At 37.2% G+C, this 13,235-nt stretch overlaps 1 long non-coding RNA gene across 1 annotated transcript; it reads left to right on the forward strand.

Annotated features, from left to right (window-relative positions):
- The first annotated feature begins 294 nt into the window (after positions 1 to 294).
- On the forward strand, positions 295 to 13,005 carry LOC141559550 (uncharacterized). The gene is made up of 3 exons (XR_012487477.1): positions 295 to 453; positions 1,828 to 1,927; positions 10,987 to 13,005. It is a non-coding gene; the product is annotated as an uncharacterized LOC141559550 (long non-coding RNA).
- Positions 13,006 to 13,235: the final 230 nt, after the last annotated feature.

Raw genomic sequence — 13,235 nt, forward strand, 5'->3', positions numbered from 1 at the left:
TCCATTTCTAGTTTTCAGAGAGAAAAAAATGTTTCCTGATTTTAGTCAGGCTCCATTGCCAACTCAATGAAAAAAGGAAATCAAACTCTACAGCTACGTCTACAGCTAAGTCTTGCACATTCAAGACTTTTTTTTTTTTCTGTGTGGCAAATTTCCAGACAATCAGTTTGGACTTGGCACTTTTACTTATCTATATTGTCTTTGATGACTAAGCCATTTAAATACAGAAATATATCACTCATTTGGTGATCATTTTATATTGTGGAATTTGCCAAGCACAAATGTAAGGGGAGAACCACGCCATTCTTCATATGTGAACGCAGCCTGCCTGACACACCTGCAGGTTCTGCTTTTATTTGTTTTACAGATAAGCTACTCTGCTCCAGTAAGAGTAGAACTACACAAGATCAGAACAATGACATAATCTGCAAGAATGCTAGCCAAGAAGAAAAGGTAACTAACTCCCTGGTAGAAAATGTCTGGGCTTGCAAGCTGCTATGACCTTGGGCTTTTCAGGAAAAAGGTGGGGATCCACATTAGCATACTGCCCTACAGAACTGACAGAAAGAAACAAAAAGGGGACAGGTAGGTGGCGCAGTGGGTAGAGCCCCTGCCCTGAAGTCAGGAGGACCTGAATTCAAATTTAATTTTAGGCACTTTAACACTTCCTAGCTGTGTATCCCTGGGCAAGTCACTTACACTAATTGCTGAAAGAGAAGAAAGAAAAAGAAGAAAGAAAGAAAGAAAGAAAGAAAGAAAGAAAGAAAGAAAGAAAGAAAGAAAAGATAAGGAAGGAAGGAAGGAAGGAAGGAAGGAAGGAAGGAAGGAAGGAAGGAAGGAAGGAAGGAAGGAAGGAAGGAAGGAAGGAAGGAAGAAGAAGAAAGAAAGAAAGAAAGAAAGAAAGAAAGAAAGAAAGAAAGAAAGAAAGAAAGAAAGAAAGAAAGAAAGAAAGAAAGAAAGAAAGAAAGAAAGAAAGAAAGAAAGAAAAGAAGGAAGGAAGGAAGAAAGAGAAAGAAAGAAAGAAAGAAAGAAAGAAAGAAAGAAAGAAAGAAAGAAAGAAAGAAAGAAAGAAAGGAAGGAAGAAGAAGGAAGGAAGGAAGGAAGGAAGGAAGGAAGGAAGGAAGGAAGGAAGGAAGGAAGGAAGGAAGGAAGGAAGGAAGGAAGGAAGGAAGGAAGGAAGGAAGGAAGGAAGGAAGGAAGGAAGGAAGGAAGGAAGGAAGGGAGGAGGGAGGAAGGAAGGGAGGAGGGAGGAAGGAAGAGAGGGAGGGAGGAAGGGAGGGAGGGAGGGAGGAAGGGAGGGAGGAAGGAAGGGAGGGAGGGAGGAAGGGAGGGAGGAAGGAAGGGAGGGAGGGAGGGAGGAAATGGATGTGTGATGGAGTGGTAAGAACACAGAACTTGGAGACAAGAGATCTGGGTTCAGGTCCCAACTTGACATGTGGCAACAGGATTTAGAGCAGGAAGGGCTGCTTTTACAGATAAGGAAGAGAAGGCTGAACAAGGTAGAGTGATTGTCTAAGGTCACACAGCTAGCGAATGTCAGGAGGAGGGATTTGAAACCAGGTCCACATTGATTCCACATTCCACATTATCATGTAACCTTAAGTAGAAGGGTCCATATCTCTGAGCTTCCATTTTCTTGTAGGTAAAATGGGGTTAATAATCTTGTATTACTTCACAGGACTGTGGGGAAAGATTTTAATAAAGCACTCTAAAAACATGTTACTACTACTAATAATAATACTATGTTACTGTTATTGCTATTATTTTCATCATTATGACTTTTTCTGCTTTGACAGCCAGATGACCTAACTCATCTCTTAATTTTAGAAAGGAGATCAGAGGAATCTTCCCTTTGCCTAAGTCATAATATGTACTAAGATGAGCAGAATCTCTACATTGGGTCTTCCCTATGTTCCATCCAGCCCAGGTATCTATCTCTGATGGAAGAGGGTGGGGGGAAGGGTGGGAGTAAGGGTGGGAGTGGGGGTGGGGTGGGGTAGAGGTGGTAAGAGATTTTATAAAGATCAGTGTCATATTCTCTGACTGTTGTAGTCAGGAGAAGTGCCCAATATGGATCAATGATAAATATTGATATAAATCTATTTGTCAACTTTAATATGAAATCAAGAAAAAGTTTCTACTAATTAGAGCTGTTCAAAAGTTGAATGTCTTACCTCAAAAAGTAGTGAGCTCCCCCTTCTTGGAGCTTTTCAAGAAGGATCAAGAAGAACCTGATCAAATATGTCATAAAGGAATTTTTTTTCACATATGTTTTGGGCTAGATGGCTCTTACGTATCTTCTAACACTCAAATTCCATGATTCTGTTAGTATCAAAGGTTCAAGGCTTACTTTTAAGTGAGTAAGTAATAAGAAAACCCTACAACTCAGGTCCAGGATTGAAGCAGAGCCTGCAGAAGTATGAACTGCACCAATTTGTTTCCTAATAGTTAACGTGGAGTCTCTATGATCTCATTATATATGTATGTATGTGTATATACATTTATATTTGTATGTATATAAATATATACACATATATTTATATTTGCTATTTGATAAGTGTTATCCTGCCTTTGTTACTACAAACATTATTGCTAAAAAAAATGTACATAGGCATATTTGTATTAGTTTGCCTATCTATTTAGCTAATGGATTCAACATATTCCAGATATGAAACATAGAACTAAAGACTTTGAATAGAGTTTAACTTGTTTATTGTGTCTACCTACAGTATGCTTTAGAGTTGGGGAGGAGAACCTTTTTTTCTGCCAAGGCCCATTTGGGCAAATATGAAATTATCAACTTAAAAACTCAAGCAGTGGGAGGCTGTCATACCTAGCTTTCAGCTCATAATCTCCCACAGTTGCCTTGGCAGAGCCAGACCAAATAATTCCCCAGGTCCTATACAGCTTGCAGGCAGTATATTCTCTACCCCTGCTTTAGGGTCTGGACACTGGATCAGAAAACTGAAAAACAATTGGCAAATTTGTTCCTTTCATGAGCTAATGGCCACCTGTGCAAGGTGTAGACTTATGGATATGAAAACAGGTTCAAATTCAAATATGGGGATTGGTCCTCTCTTCTCTTTTCTTTTTTCCTTTTCCTTCATCCCTCCAAATAATTACTATGTTCAGAGAGCTTGAGGTTGAGATCTGAAAAATGAGTTAACAGATAACATTTTGCTTCCCCAACCATTAATGTTCTTAATCTCTTAGCAAGTAAAGCATCAACACCTTAAAGATGGTATCTTTATCCAACAAAAAGGAGAAGTTTAGAAACTACTTTTTAAGCTGCCTATTCTCCCCTTACCCCCAAATTAGATCATAGATGCAGCATTGGAATTTGTGGTACTCTCCTGCATGAGGCCTTAGTTAGCTACAAAGAACATCCTTCAATAAATCTCACTTTATACATTTTGTACATGGATCTTTTTTTCTTTTTCTCCTTTAGCATAGACAGATTTACTACAGAATCCCTAATGTGGCAGGGAATTTGCTGCCAACTATAGGAATTAAAATGAATAGATGGAACCAGATCATCTCTTCTTTTCATTTTAAGAGACAAATCCTACAAACCTAGAGAAACATCACTAAAACAATGAGGAATCATAGTTCAAATCAAGTGAGGCTAATGTAGGTCTTTCCAATCCCATGAGAACTCTCCTCTCCGAATATCCTGCAAACTGCTCTGGCTTGGTTTTTTACTTTGCATAATTTCTACCTCAGATTTTGGAGAAAGGCAGCCACCAAGATAAATGGTTTGTCAGACTTTTAAAATAATTCTGCAAAGGTGATTTAGGTCTCTCAATGTCACTGTCAAGACTGGATTCACTTTCTAGACCATTGCTTGCTAAAATCTTGTATCTGTGACCTTACCTTCTTTGGAATTTTTGTTTCAAAACTTCCTATTTCTTTGGAAGACCTATAGATCTGATTATTTGTTTTGGAACTTGATTTCTCGAGTATTATCTTATTTGATACAGAAAAACAAAGAAAACGTTGGTTTAATTACTATGAATAGAATGTGATTAAATAGTTATTGCAAAATCAGAGTAAAAAGGAAGACTCTGTACTAGATGAATTTAGCAATCAGTGAGGAAAGGTTGGATTGTAGGTTTGTAATCAGACTTGGAGATAGGGTTTGTACTTCTCCCTCAGGGTAATGGATTCATTGTTCCCAGGTTTGCACCTTTGTATTTCAGCTTAATTAAAGAGCTCAATCCCTTCACAGCCCAGAACTGAAATCCAAGTTTTATACACTGAGTTTATTCAAGTTTATTGAGAATTGCAATTTGTGTTATAAAAAAATAATTAAGCTGGGTTTACTAGACCTCCCAATGCTCTTTGAAGGGACAGCTTATTTCAGGGCACATTGAAAAGATCATCTTAGTCCTGATGCCAGCTTGTTGTATGGCATTAACAAAGCTGTTTAACCTCTTTGAGACACAATGGCCATCTCTCTTAGGAAAAATAATAGAGTCGCCCATACAGCTTTTAGAAAGAAAAAGAACAAATTAGAGTCTGGAAAACAAATGTATACACATACACACATATATTTATATATACACTCAGATATATGTGCATACATATATGCATTTATATATCTACATACAGATCTCTAGCTGTAGATTTATGTATATACATATGTAAGGAACTGATATTTATATAAAATCAACTTCGTGCCAGACACTATGCTAAGCAATTTGACAAATATTATCTCATTTGATCTTCAAAACAACCTGGCAAAGTAAGTGACAAACAAACAAATGAATAAATATAGAAAGATGATAGCTGATTAATACAAATATATAAAATTATATATATATAAACACATATATACATATATCCAGACACATAAGTACATACACACAAAGTCTCAGAGACTTTGAGTTCAAATTCTAATTCTTTTATTTGCTACCTGTGACCTACGATTAATTCCCTTTGCTCCTCTGGGCTAGTTTTCCATAAAATTAAGGAGCTGGATTAGAGCATGCCTAAGGTTCCTTCTATTTTTAAATCTGTGATTCTCATTCAAGGCATTAAGCATGTATAGTATCCTGTCAGTCTTTATTGAAATAAAGGAAGCAGAATTCATATATGTAGTAAAAGCAATTCCTCTCTATCTTCCCCCCTACTCTAATCATTTTAAAAATGCTTAACCAGTGGTTAATGTTTAAAATATATGGCCATAAAAACCTGGCAAAAAATGTGCTTAGTTAGATATAGAATCTGTGAACTTTGAAAGTATATAGAGTGCCCAACAGTAAAATAGTCAATGGATATGAATGAACAGTTTTTAAAAATTCAAAATTTTAATGACTGTATGAAACATCATGCCAAATCATTACTAAGAGAGATATAAATCAAAACACTCTAAGGTTTTAAAGCCTCACATTTAATAAATTGGCAAAAATGACACAAGATGGAAATAGTTGAGGAAAAGCAGACAGAGCAATAAACATGGTGAACCATGAATAGTTCCATTCTGGGAAAGCAATTTATAATTATGCTAAGAAAATTATTAAAACATTGGTACTCTTTAATCTAGAGATCACATGGCTGGGAGGTTGAAGAAAGATCCCATATGTACCAAAATTTTATAGCAAACATTTTTATGATAGCAAAAAAACGAAAAACAAATACATGTTCATTATTTGTGGAATGTCTTCTAAGCAAATTGTGGTACTTGATTGTAATGATATATCACTATTTTGTAAGAAATGACAAATATGAAGATTATAGAGAACTATGGAAAGATATATGAATTGTTATTAAATGAAGTAAACAGAACCAAGAAAAGAATATACCTAATGACTACAATAATATAAAAGGAAAGAATACACACACATACTATGTGGATTATCATGAGCAAGGTTAACCTGAAAGAAATTGGAAAACACATTTTCTCCCTTTCTTTGCATATGTGGATACTGTAGGTGCAGAACATTGTATATATTGTCAGACTTAGTTGATGTGTTAGTTTTGCTGAATTTTTTAAAAATCTTCCCCTCCCCCTCTTATTTTTTTGTGAGGAAAATGGAAAGGACTTATTTGGAAATGTTCACTCATTTTTCAGTCATGTCTAACTCTTTATGATCCCTTTTGGGATTTTTTTGACAAGGATACTAGTTTGCCATTTTCTCTTCCAGCTCATTTTACAGATGAAGAAACAGAGACAAACAGGGTTAAGTGACTCATAGCTAGGAAGTATCTGAGATCTTCCCCATTTTAGACCTGGAATTCTATCAACTATGCCACCTAGAAATGAGAGTGATATAAAAATATTTTTTAAAATGAAGCTATATTGCAACTTTTCCAAATTAAAATTTCCAACAACAACAAATTATTTCATTTTTGTCAGTAGAAGATTACATGAATACATAGGTTTCAAAAATCTAAATCCTTGGCATATATTGACATCTTACAAGTCCTAAGCCTTTCTTTGGTGAACCACACTGGAAGAAACTCCAAACATTTCATGTTCTCATTCACTCTAAGTTCCAACTAAACTTACTGTTCCCCAAACTTGATATTCATTCTGCTGCCTTAATGCCTTAGCAAAAGTTTTGTATCAATGCTCTCTCCCTCCACAGATTGATTTAGAGCTACTTTATACTTTTCTTGTAAGTCCATTTTATTTCCCCCTCAGTAAAATATGGGTTTCTAATATTCGGGGATGAGAGAGAGGTAGCACAATATTTTTTCCATGAAAAGGCTAAATAGAGTTATGAAAAGTCAGAAATGACTGAAGAACAACAAATGTTCTAAAAACTTTTTTTTTAATCTTTTGTCATTATATGCCCAGTGCCTAAAATGTGGTTATTTTGTCTAGAGCTGTGTGTTCATCCATGTGGGGAAATCCCTCTATTTGGAGACTATCTCTCCATATGATATAGATGAACAATTCATTTATAACCTATAATCTTAGCAGGATTCTTACCCTGCAATCCCTGAACATCTTTTTAAAATGCTTTGAGAATGCTACTTTAGTGCAATTGGTTTCTTTTGTGATTCTATGGATTTTATTCTATGCATTTAAAATCATTATTTTGAGAAGAGGTTCATAGGCTTCATCAGGCTTTTAAAGAGGACCCATGACACAAACAAGATTAAGAACCCACATTTTCTGGGGGCACTGAGAAGATAAATGATTTGTTCAATTCAAAGCTGTCAGTGTCAAAGGCTAGACTGGAACTTTGGTCTTCCTGAATCCAAGACCATGCTGAGAATGCTCCATCTTGCATAGAGTAGGTGTTTTGAAAGGGCTGGAAGGGAATTGTATTTGGTTTGAACCAAAAATCAATGATTCATTCTGTTTGTTAGAAGAATCACTTTATATACAGCTGCAAATAACCAAGAACATTAATAGCAACTCAGGTAAACAAGGGTTTTTATGTGTGTATGTGTATGTGTGTTAAGTGACCTAAAAGAACAGAGAGGAAAGATTCTGAACAATTGGACAATTAGCTGTCCTTGCAATTACACAAATTTGACATTTAGTTAAAGACTAAATCATGGTTTTAGATTAAATTGCCCATTTTGAAAGCTGCACTGTTGGATCAGTCACCATGCCAACTGGCTATTATTAAGGCTTGCCAGAATTTTCAAAAAGCAGGGCACAACTGAGCTTTACCCAGAGCAAGCCAGAGTCTTATTTCCTAATTTGTAAAGCAAGGCTGTCTGGAGGGAAGGATTCATTGTTTGGAGAGGTAGGAGGAGGAAAGGGTGTGTTTGGATAAAGGCTTTTTTCAAATTTTTTTGTTGGATGGAGAACTTCCAGAGTGTTAGGCATTTTTGGAGGAACTTTGAAAGAAGGAAACTTTCTTGAGTAGATCTGAAAAATCCTTGTGGGGTCATCTATGTCATCAAACACCATTCTCTTCTCAAAGCAGCAATGGTTATAAAGAAGGATAAAAGATATCTGAATGCACAAAGAGATTCTGTTCCACTATTGAGCATAGGCAACCTGAGATTTTTATCTAGTTTCCCCACTGGTATGTGGGTAATAGGAAGGATCAATATATTTCTGTTTTCTCTCTCTCTATTTCTTGTATGAGACCCCTACCCTTTTCCCATCCTGTTGATCCTTTGCTTGGCTCTCCTCAAGGGCAGCTATTGGTAGTATTCATCCTTCTGGAAGAGGATGATATTTAGAGTAGCAAGTGAATTGGATTTAAGTGAAGCAGGGCAGTGCAAAGTCATCAGTTCCCCTCTCTCCTTGAGAGTCATCTGGACTGCTGCTGGCTCAATGAATAGGATGTTGGACTTGAGTTCAAATCCCAGCCTCAGGCATGTACCTTGAGATCAATATAAATGATAAAGCCTTTGTTTCCCCCAGTATAAAATGGGAATAATAGTAGCACCTATCTCACTGGGTTGTTGTGAGGTCAAGTAAAATCATTAACACTGGTGCCCTCCTTTCCCTGTGTAGCTTCAGTTACTTATAATCATTCCCTATGTAAGACTTTCAATAGCTGACTTAATTATTGCTTTCAATTTCTTAGCATATGACTCCATATTTCTCCCCAGCAATCCATCACTGTCCTCTTTCACAGTTCTTTGTCCATTTTCTCATTGTTGCTCTCCACATATCACTAGTTTTTTTGCAGGTAACAATTCTTTCTTTCTTATGGAGTCCATCCCAGTATTTTGAGGAAACTTTCCTTAATTTCTCAATCCTTAAAGGAAATGTGAACTATAACTTGAACACAATAGCAGCAAAAGTCCTCTCTCTATGAAGTTAATGTTCCTCTTGGTCACTTCTGGGTGAGCCTTATTGAGTAATAGTTCAATCAATAAATATTTATTAATTATTTACTATGTGCCAGGCATGGTCCTAAACACTGCAGATACAGACAAAAATAAAAATATACTTCCTGCCCCCAAGGAATTTATAGTTATATATAATTATAATTCACTGAATAGAGTATAAACCTTGGAGCAGGAGGAATTCAGTTCAAATTCAGCCTCAGCAACTTAGTAGGTATGTGACCCTGGGCAAGTCACTTAACCCTGTTTACCTCATTTTCCTCAACTATAAAATGAGCTGAAGAAGGAAATAGCAACCTACTTCTGAATCTTTGCCAAGAAAATCCCAAATAGGGTCATGAAGAATCAGATATAACTAATTAAATAGCTTCAATAACTAGACAAAAGGGAAGCTGAAAAGCTAAAGAGAGTTGGGAAGAAGACACTCATCATGGAGTCATGATGGAGAAGTCTAAAGTCTTCCCAAAACAGTATAGCTGGTGGGGAATGAGAAATCTGTCCTGGTTCCCTCCCCTACCCCCAAACCTCTCTTGAATAGAGGTTTTGGAGTTCGTGGCTCCATCCTCCAACCAAAGGATCCAGACAGAGAGTACTGATGGGAAGTGAGTATCAAAGCGAGTTAGGTTTGGCTATAATGACTTCAAAATGTTATCTCCTCAATCCCCCCTAGACCCCAGTGTGTCTCCTACCTTGAATGAACATTCTCCATGAGTGTATAAGTTTGATGAAACACACACCCCAGTTTTCCCTCAATTGTCTCTTGATTTCCACTTCCCTCGGGGCAATTGAGTTATAAAAATTTCCTGAGCTGCTCTATTAAGGTAGAATAGATGGAGTGGAAGAAAACTGAGCATTGCCCTATGCATATGTAACTCATTTATACCTATTTGTTTGCTTTGCTGTCTCCCCCGTTAAAATGGAAGCTCTTTAAGGGCAAGAACTACCTTTTGCCTTTCTTTGTATCCCTAGTACTTAGGGTCTGGCATATAATAGTGAGGAGGTCAGGATAGCAATACCTAGTTCAAAATAAACATGGGACAAATTTACAATGGCCATTCTTTTTGCCAAAAGGAAGGTTTATTTAAGGGAAGAGTTTACAGACTAAATAGGAGATAAAATAGGTACCAGGAGTGGCAAATGTGAAATAGAGTTGGGAGAGCGTATAATTAGAAAGGCAAGGAATTTGGAAGAATCCATTAAGGAATATGCCATGAGACCTGGGGATGCCATGGACTGGCAAGTTAGATCCATGGAGTTGTTTAGCAGACTAACCAGAGTTAGAGTAAGTAGAAAGGCACCATTAAAGGGAAGGCACTATGAAGGAGAGAGAGACAGAGAGAGAGAGAGAGAGAGAGAGACAGAGAGAGAGACAGAGACAGAGAGACAGAGAGACAGAGAGAGACAGAGACAGAGACAGAGACAGAGACAGAGAGAGAGAGAGACAGAGAGAGAGAGAGAGAGAGAGAGAGACAGAGAGAGAGACAGAGACAGAGAGACAGAGAGACAGAGAGAGACAGAGACAGAGACAGAGACAGAGACAGAGAGAGAGAGAGAGAGAACCTCACAGGGGACTCAGTCCTGAAAAGAACTTAGCAAAGATCTTCATCATAAGCAGATCCATTTCAGGGGAAATACAGGCTTTTCAGGCAAGAACTCAGAAGGATCAAAGAGAGAGGAAGTGCCAGGTAAGGAGGTCAAGGAGCCAGATGGAATGCACCTGGCAGACCAGGTCCCAGACCTGTCTGAAGAAATGCTAATCAGTATTTCAAAGGTTATTTAAAGATGCTCAGTGCTTTGGTGGGATAGACAATAAAGCCTGATAAAGAGTTTCAGTCTTGTAATCACTGTATACAAACAGAATACTCTGGGAATTGGTTAAATCTGATAATAACTAGTTAGGCTTCTTCCTGACAAGGGAAAATAGTTTACATCAGTAAGTGCTTAATGGATGTTTAATAACTGATACTTGAACAATGAAGGAAAGAAAAAAAAAAGTACTTGGTACACTTAAATATAATGCTTTCATCATTCCCCCCTACTTGATCCCAATTATTATGAATGATATCAAGAAATCTATTTAATATGAAAACATATATTACTAAAAGCTTATGTGGTATTCTGCATAAAGTAAACAGCCAATTATAACTCAGATTTCCACAGCACTTTAAAGTTCATGCAAGTGTTTCCTCGTAACAACTCTACCTTGTCCTCATTTTACAGATGAAGACACTAACAGTCAGAAGAAATGACTTGGCTGCGGCTCATGAAGTCAACACCAGTTTTCAAACCTAAATCTTCAGATTTTAAGTCCAAGTTCTCTTAGCAAGTATTTTTTTAAAATGTGGTTGAAAATGCTGTTTCTTGATCAGTAGGATGCTTTTAGAGAAGCTTGGGGACACTTACATGAACTGATGCTAAGTGAAATGAGCAGAACCAGGAGATCATTGTATACAACAACATCAATATTATACAATAATTAATTCTGATGGACATGGCTCTTTCCAACAATGACATGATTCAGGCCAGTTCCAATGATCTTGTGATGAAGAGAGCCATCTATACCCAGAGAGAGGACCATGGAAACTGAGTGTGGATCACAGCATAACATTCTCACTCTCTCTGTTGCTGTTTGCTTCTATTTTGTTTCCTTTCTCAGGTGTTTTTTCCTCTTTGATTGATTTTTCTTGTGCAGCAAGATAATTGTATAAATATGTATGCATATATTGAATTTAACATATACTTTAACATATTTAACATGTATTGGACTACCTGCCATCTAGGGGTGGGATAGGGGGAAGAAGGGAAAAATTTGGAATACAAGGTTTTGCAAATGTAAATGCTGAAAAATTACCCATGCATGTGTTTTGTAAATAAAAAAAAACTTTAATTAAAAAAAAGGAATATGAAAAAAAATGTTTCTGCATCAGAGAAGAGGGGGAACATGAACCCAATTGTATATGTGTATGTGAGAGAGAACATGTAACTGGTTTTGTTAGTGATTACTTGCAGGAAATTATGACCAAATAAGGTAATGTCAAGAGGAGATGTAATTGGGGATGGACATTCCCGGTGGGGGACAGGAATTAGGTACTCTGGATAAGCTGTGACCTCTGTAGTACCCAGCCAATGGGGAATCAGGAGAGGGACTGAACTATGCCCAAATAAAGTGAATGCTAAGGAAGAAGTAATGATGTAATCAGGGTAGAGATTCACACTCACATGAGGGGATTAGGCCCTCTGGATAGGACGTGACCTCTGTAGTACCCAGCCAATGGGGAATCAGGAGAGGGACTGAACTATGCCCAAATAAAGTGAATGCTAAGGAAGAAGTAATGATGTAATCAGGGTAGAGATTCACACTCACATGAGGGGATTAGGCCCTCTGGATAGGACGTGACCTCTGTAGTACCCAGCCAATGGGGAATCAGGAGAGGGACTGGAGGTTCAGAGACAGCTTATAGAAAGTCATGCTTTAGTGATTTTTGAGATTCTGCTTCTAAACATCCATCCTTGCAAAGTTGTGAAGAAAAATTTTTTCCTGGCTTCATCAAACCGTCTGTAGAATATTTGGTAAGAGCTTGTCTCTTATATAGGCAGGCCATTCTTCATTCCCCTCCAGGTTCTGCTTCTAACCTTTCAGACTTTGTCATCATGTCTAAGTTTCCTTTTCATCCCAGAACTTCCCTCAGCATATGGGTTCTTCCCATTTTAAAACATCCTGCCACTATTCAATCTGTCTTCTTTTGTTGTGAATTCCTCATCATGCTTCCATTTTGGGGAGAGCCCCAGGGCAAACACCCTTCATTCCCTTCTTTGTTCTTCTTCTGACTCTTTGTATTTTGACTTTAAACTCTCATTTGGGTACCTCCCTCCACTTTTGCTTTCAGTCCCATTTGATTGCTCTTTCTCCCCCATTAGAATGTTACCTCCTTGAAGACAGACTTTCCTTTTGCCTTTATCTATATCCCCAATGCTTGGCACAATGCCTGAGACAAAGTATGCACTTAATAAATGGTTGTAGCCTTCCTGCCTGCCTGCCTGGTTCATCCAGAAATCTCACATGAAAATTTGCTGAAAGTGCCATTCTTTAATTGCCTTTTAATAATGGATTTGCAAAATGGGCATAGCATCATAAAAGGGATAGAAATTGAAGGGACTTCTTTTTTTTCTAGCATAATTTTCTCATTTCAAAGATGAGGAAATAAAAGCTTGATGCTCTGAGGTATTCCAAAATCCAGATGTGCCTTCTGATTCATTAAAAAATAATTAAATAATATTCAACAAAGCTTTTGTGTTAAGATCTATTTCATTCATTCATTCACTCATTCAGTATTTATTAAGCATCTGTTATGTACAAGGCACTAGAGACTACAAAGACAAGAAAAACCCAAACAAATCTAATTCTATCCCTCAAGGAACTTGTCTTCTACTAAAGAGATATAGTAGTCAGATGGTGAAGTATAAGATAA

The sequence above is a fragment of the Sminthopsis crassicaudata genome, chromosome 3 (assembly GCF_048593235.1).
Source record: "Sminthopsis crassicaudata isolate SCR6 chromosome 3, ASM4859323v1, whole genome shotgun sequence".
Lineage (NCBI taxonomy): Eukaryota > Metazoa > Chordata > Mammalia > Dasyuromorphia > Dasyuridae > Sminthopsis > Sminthopsis crassicaudata.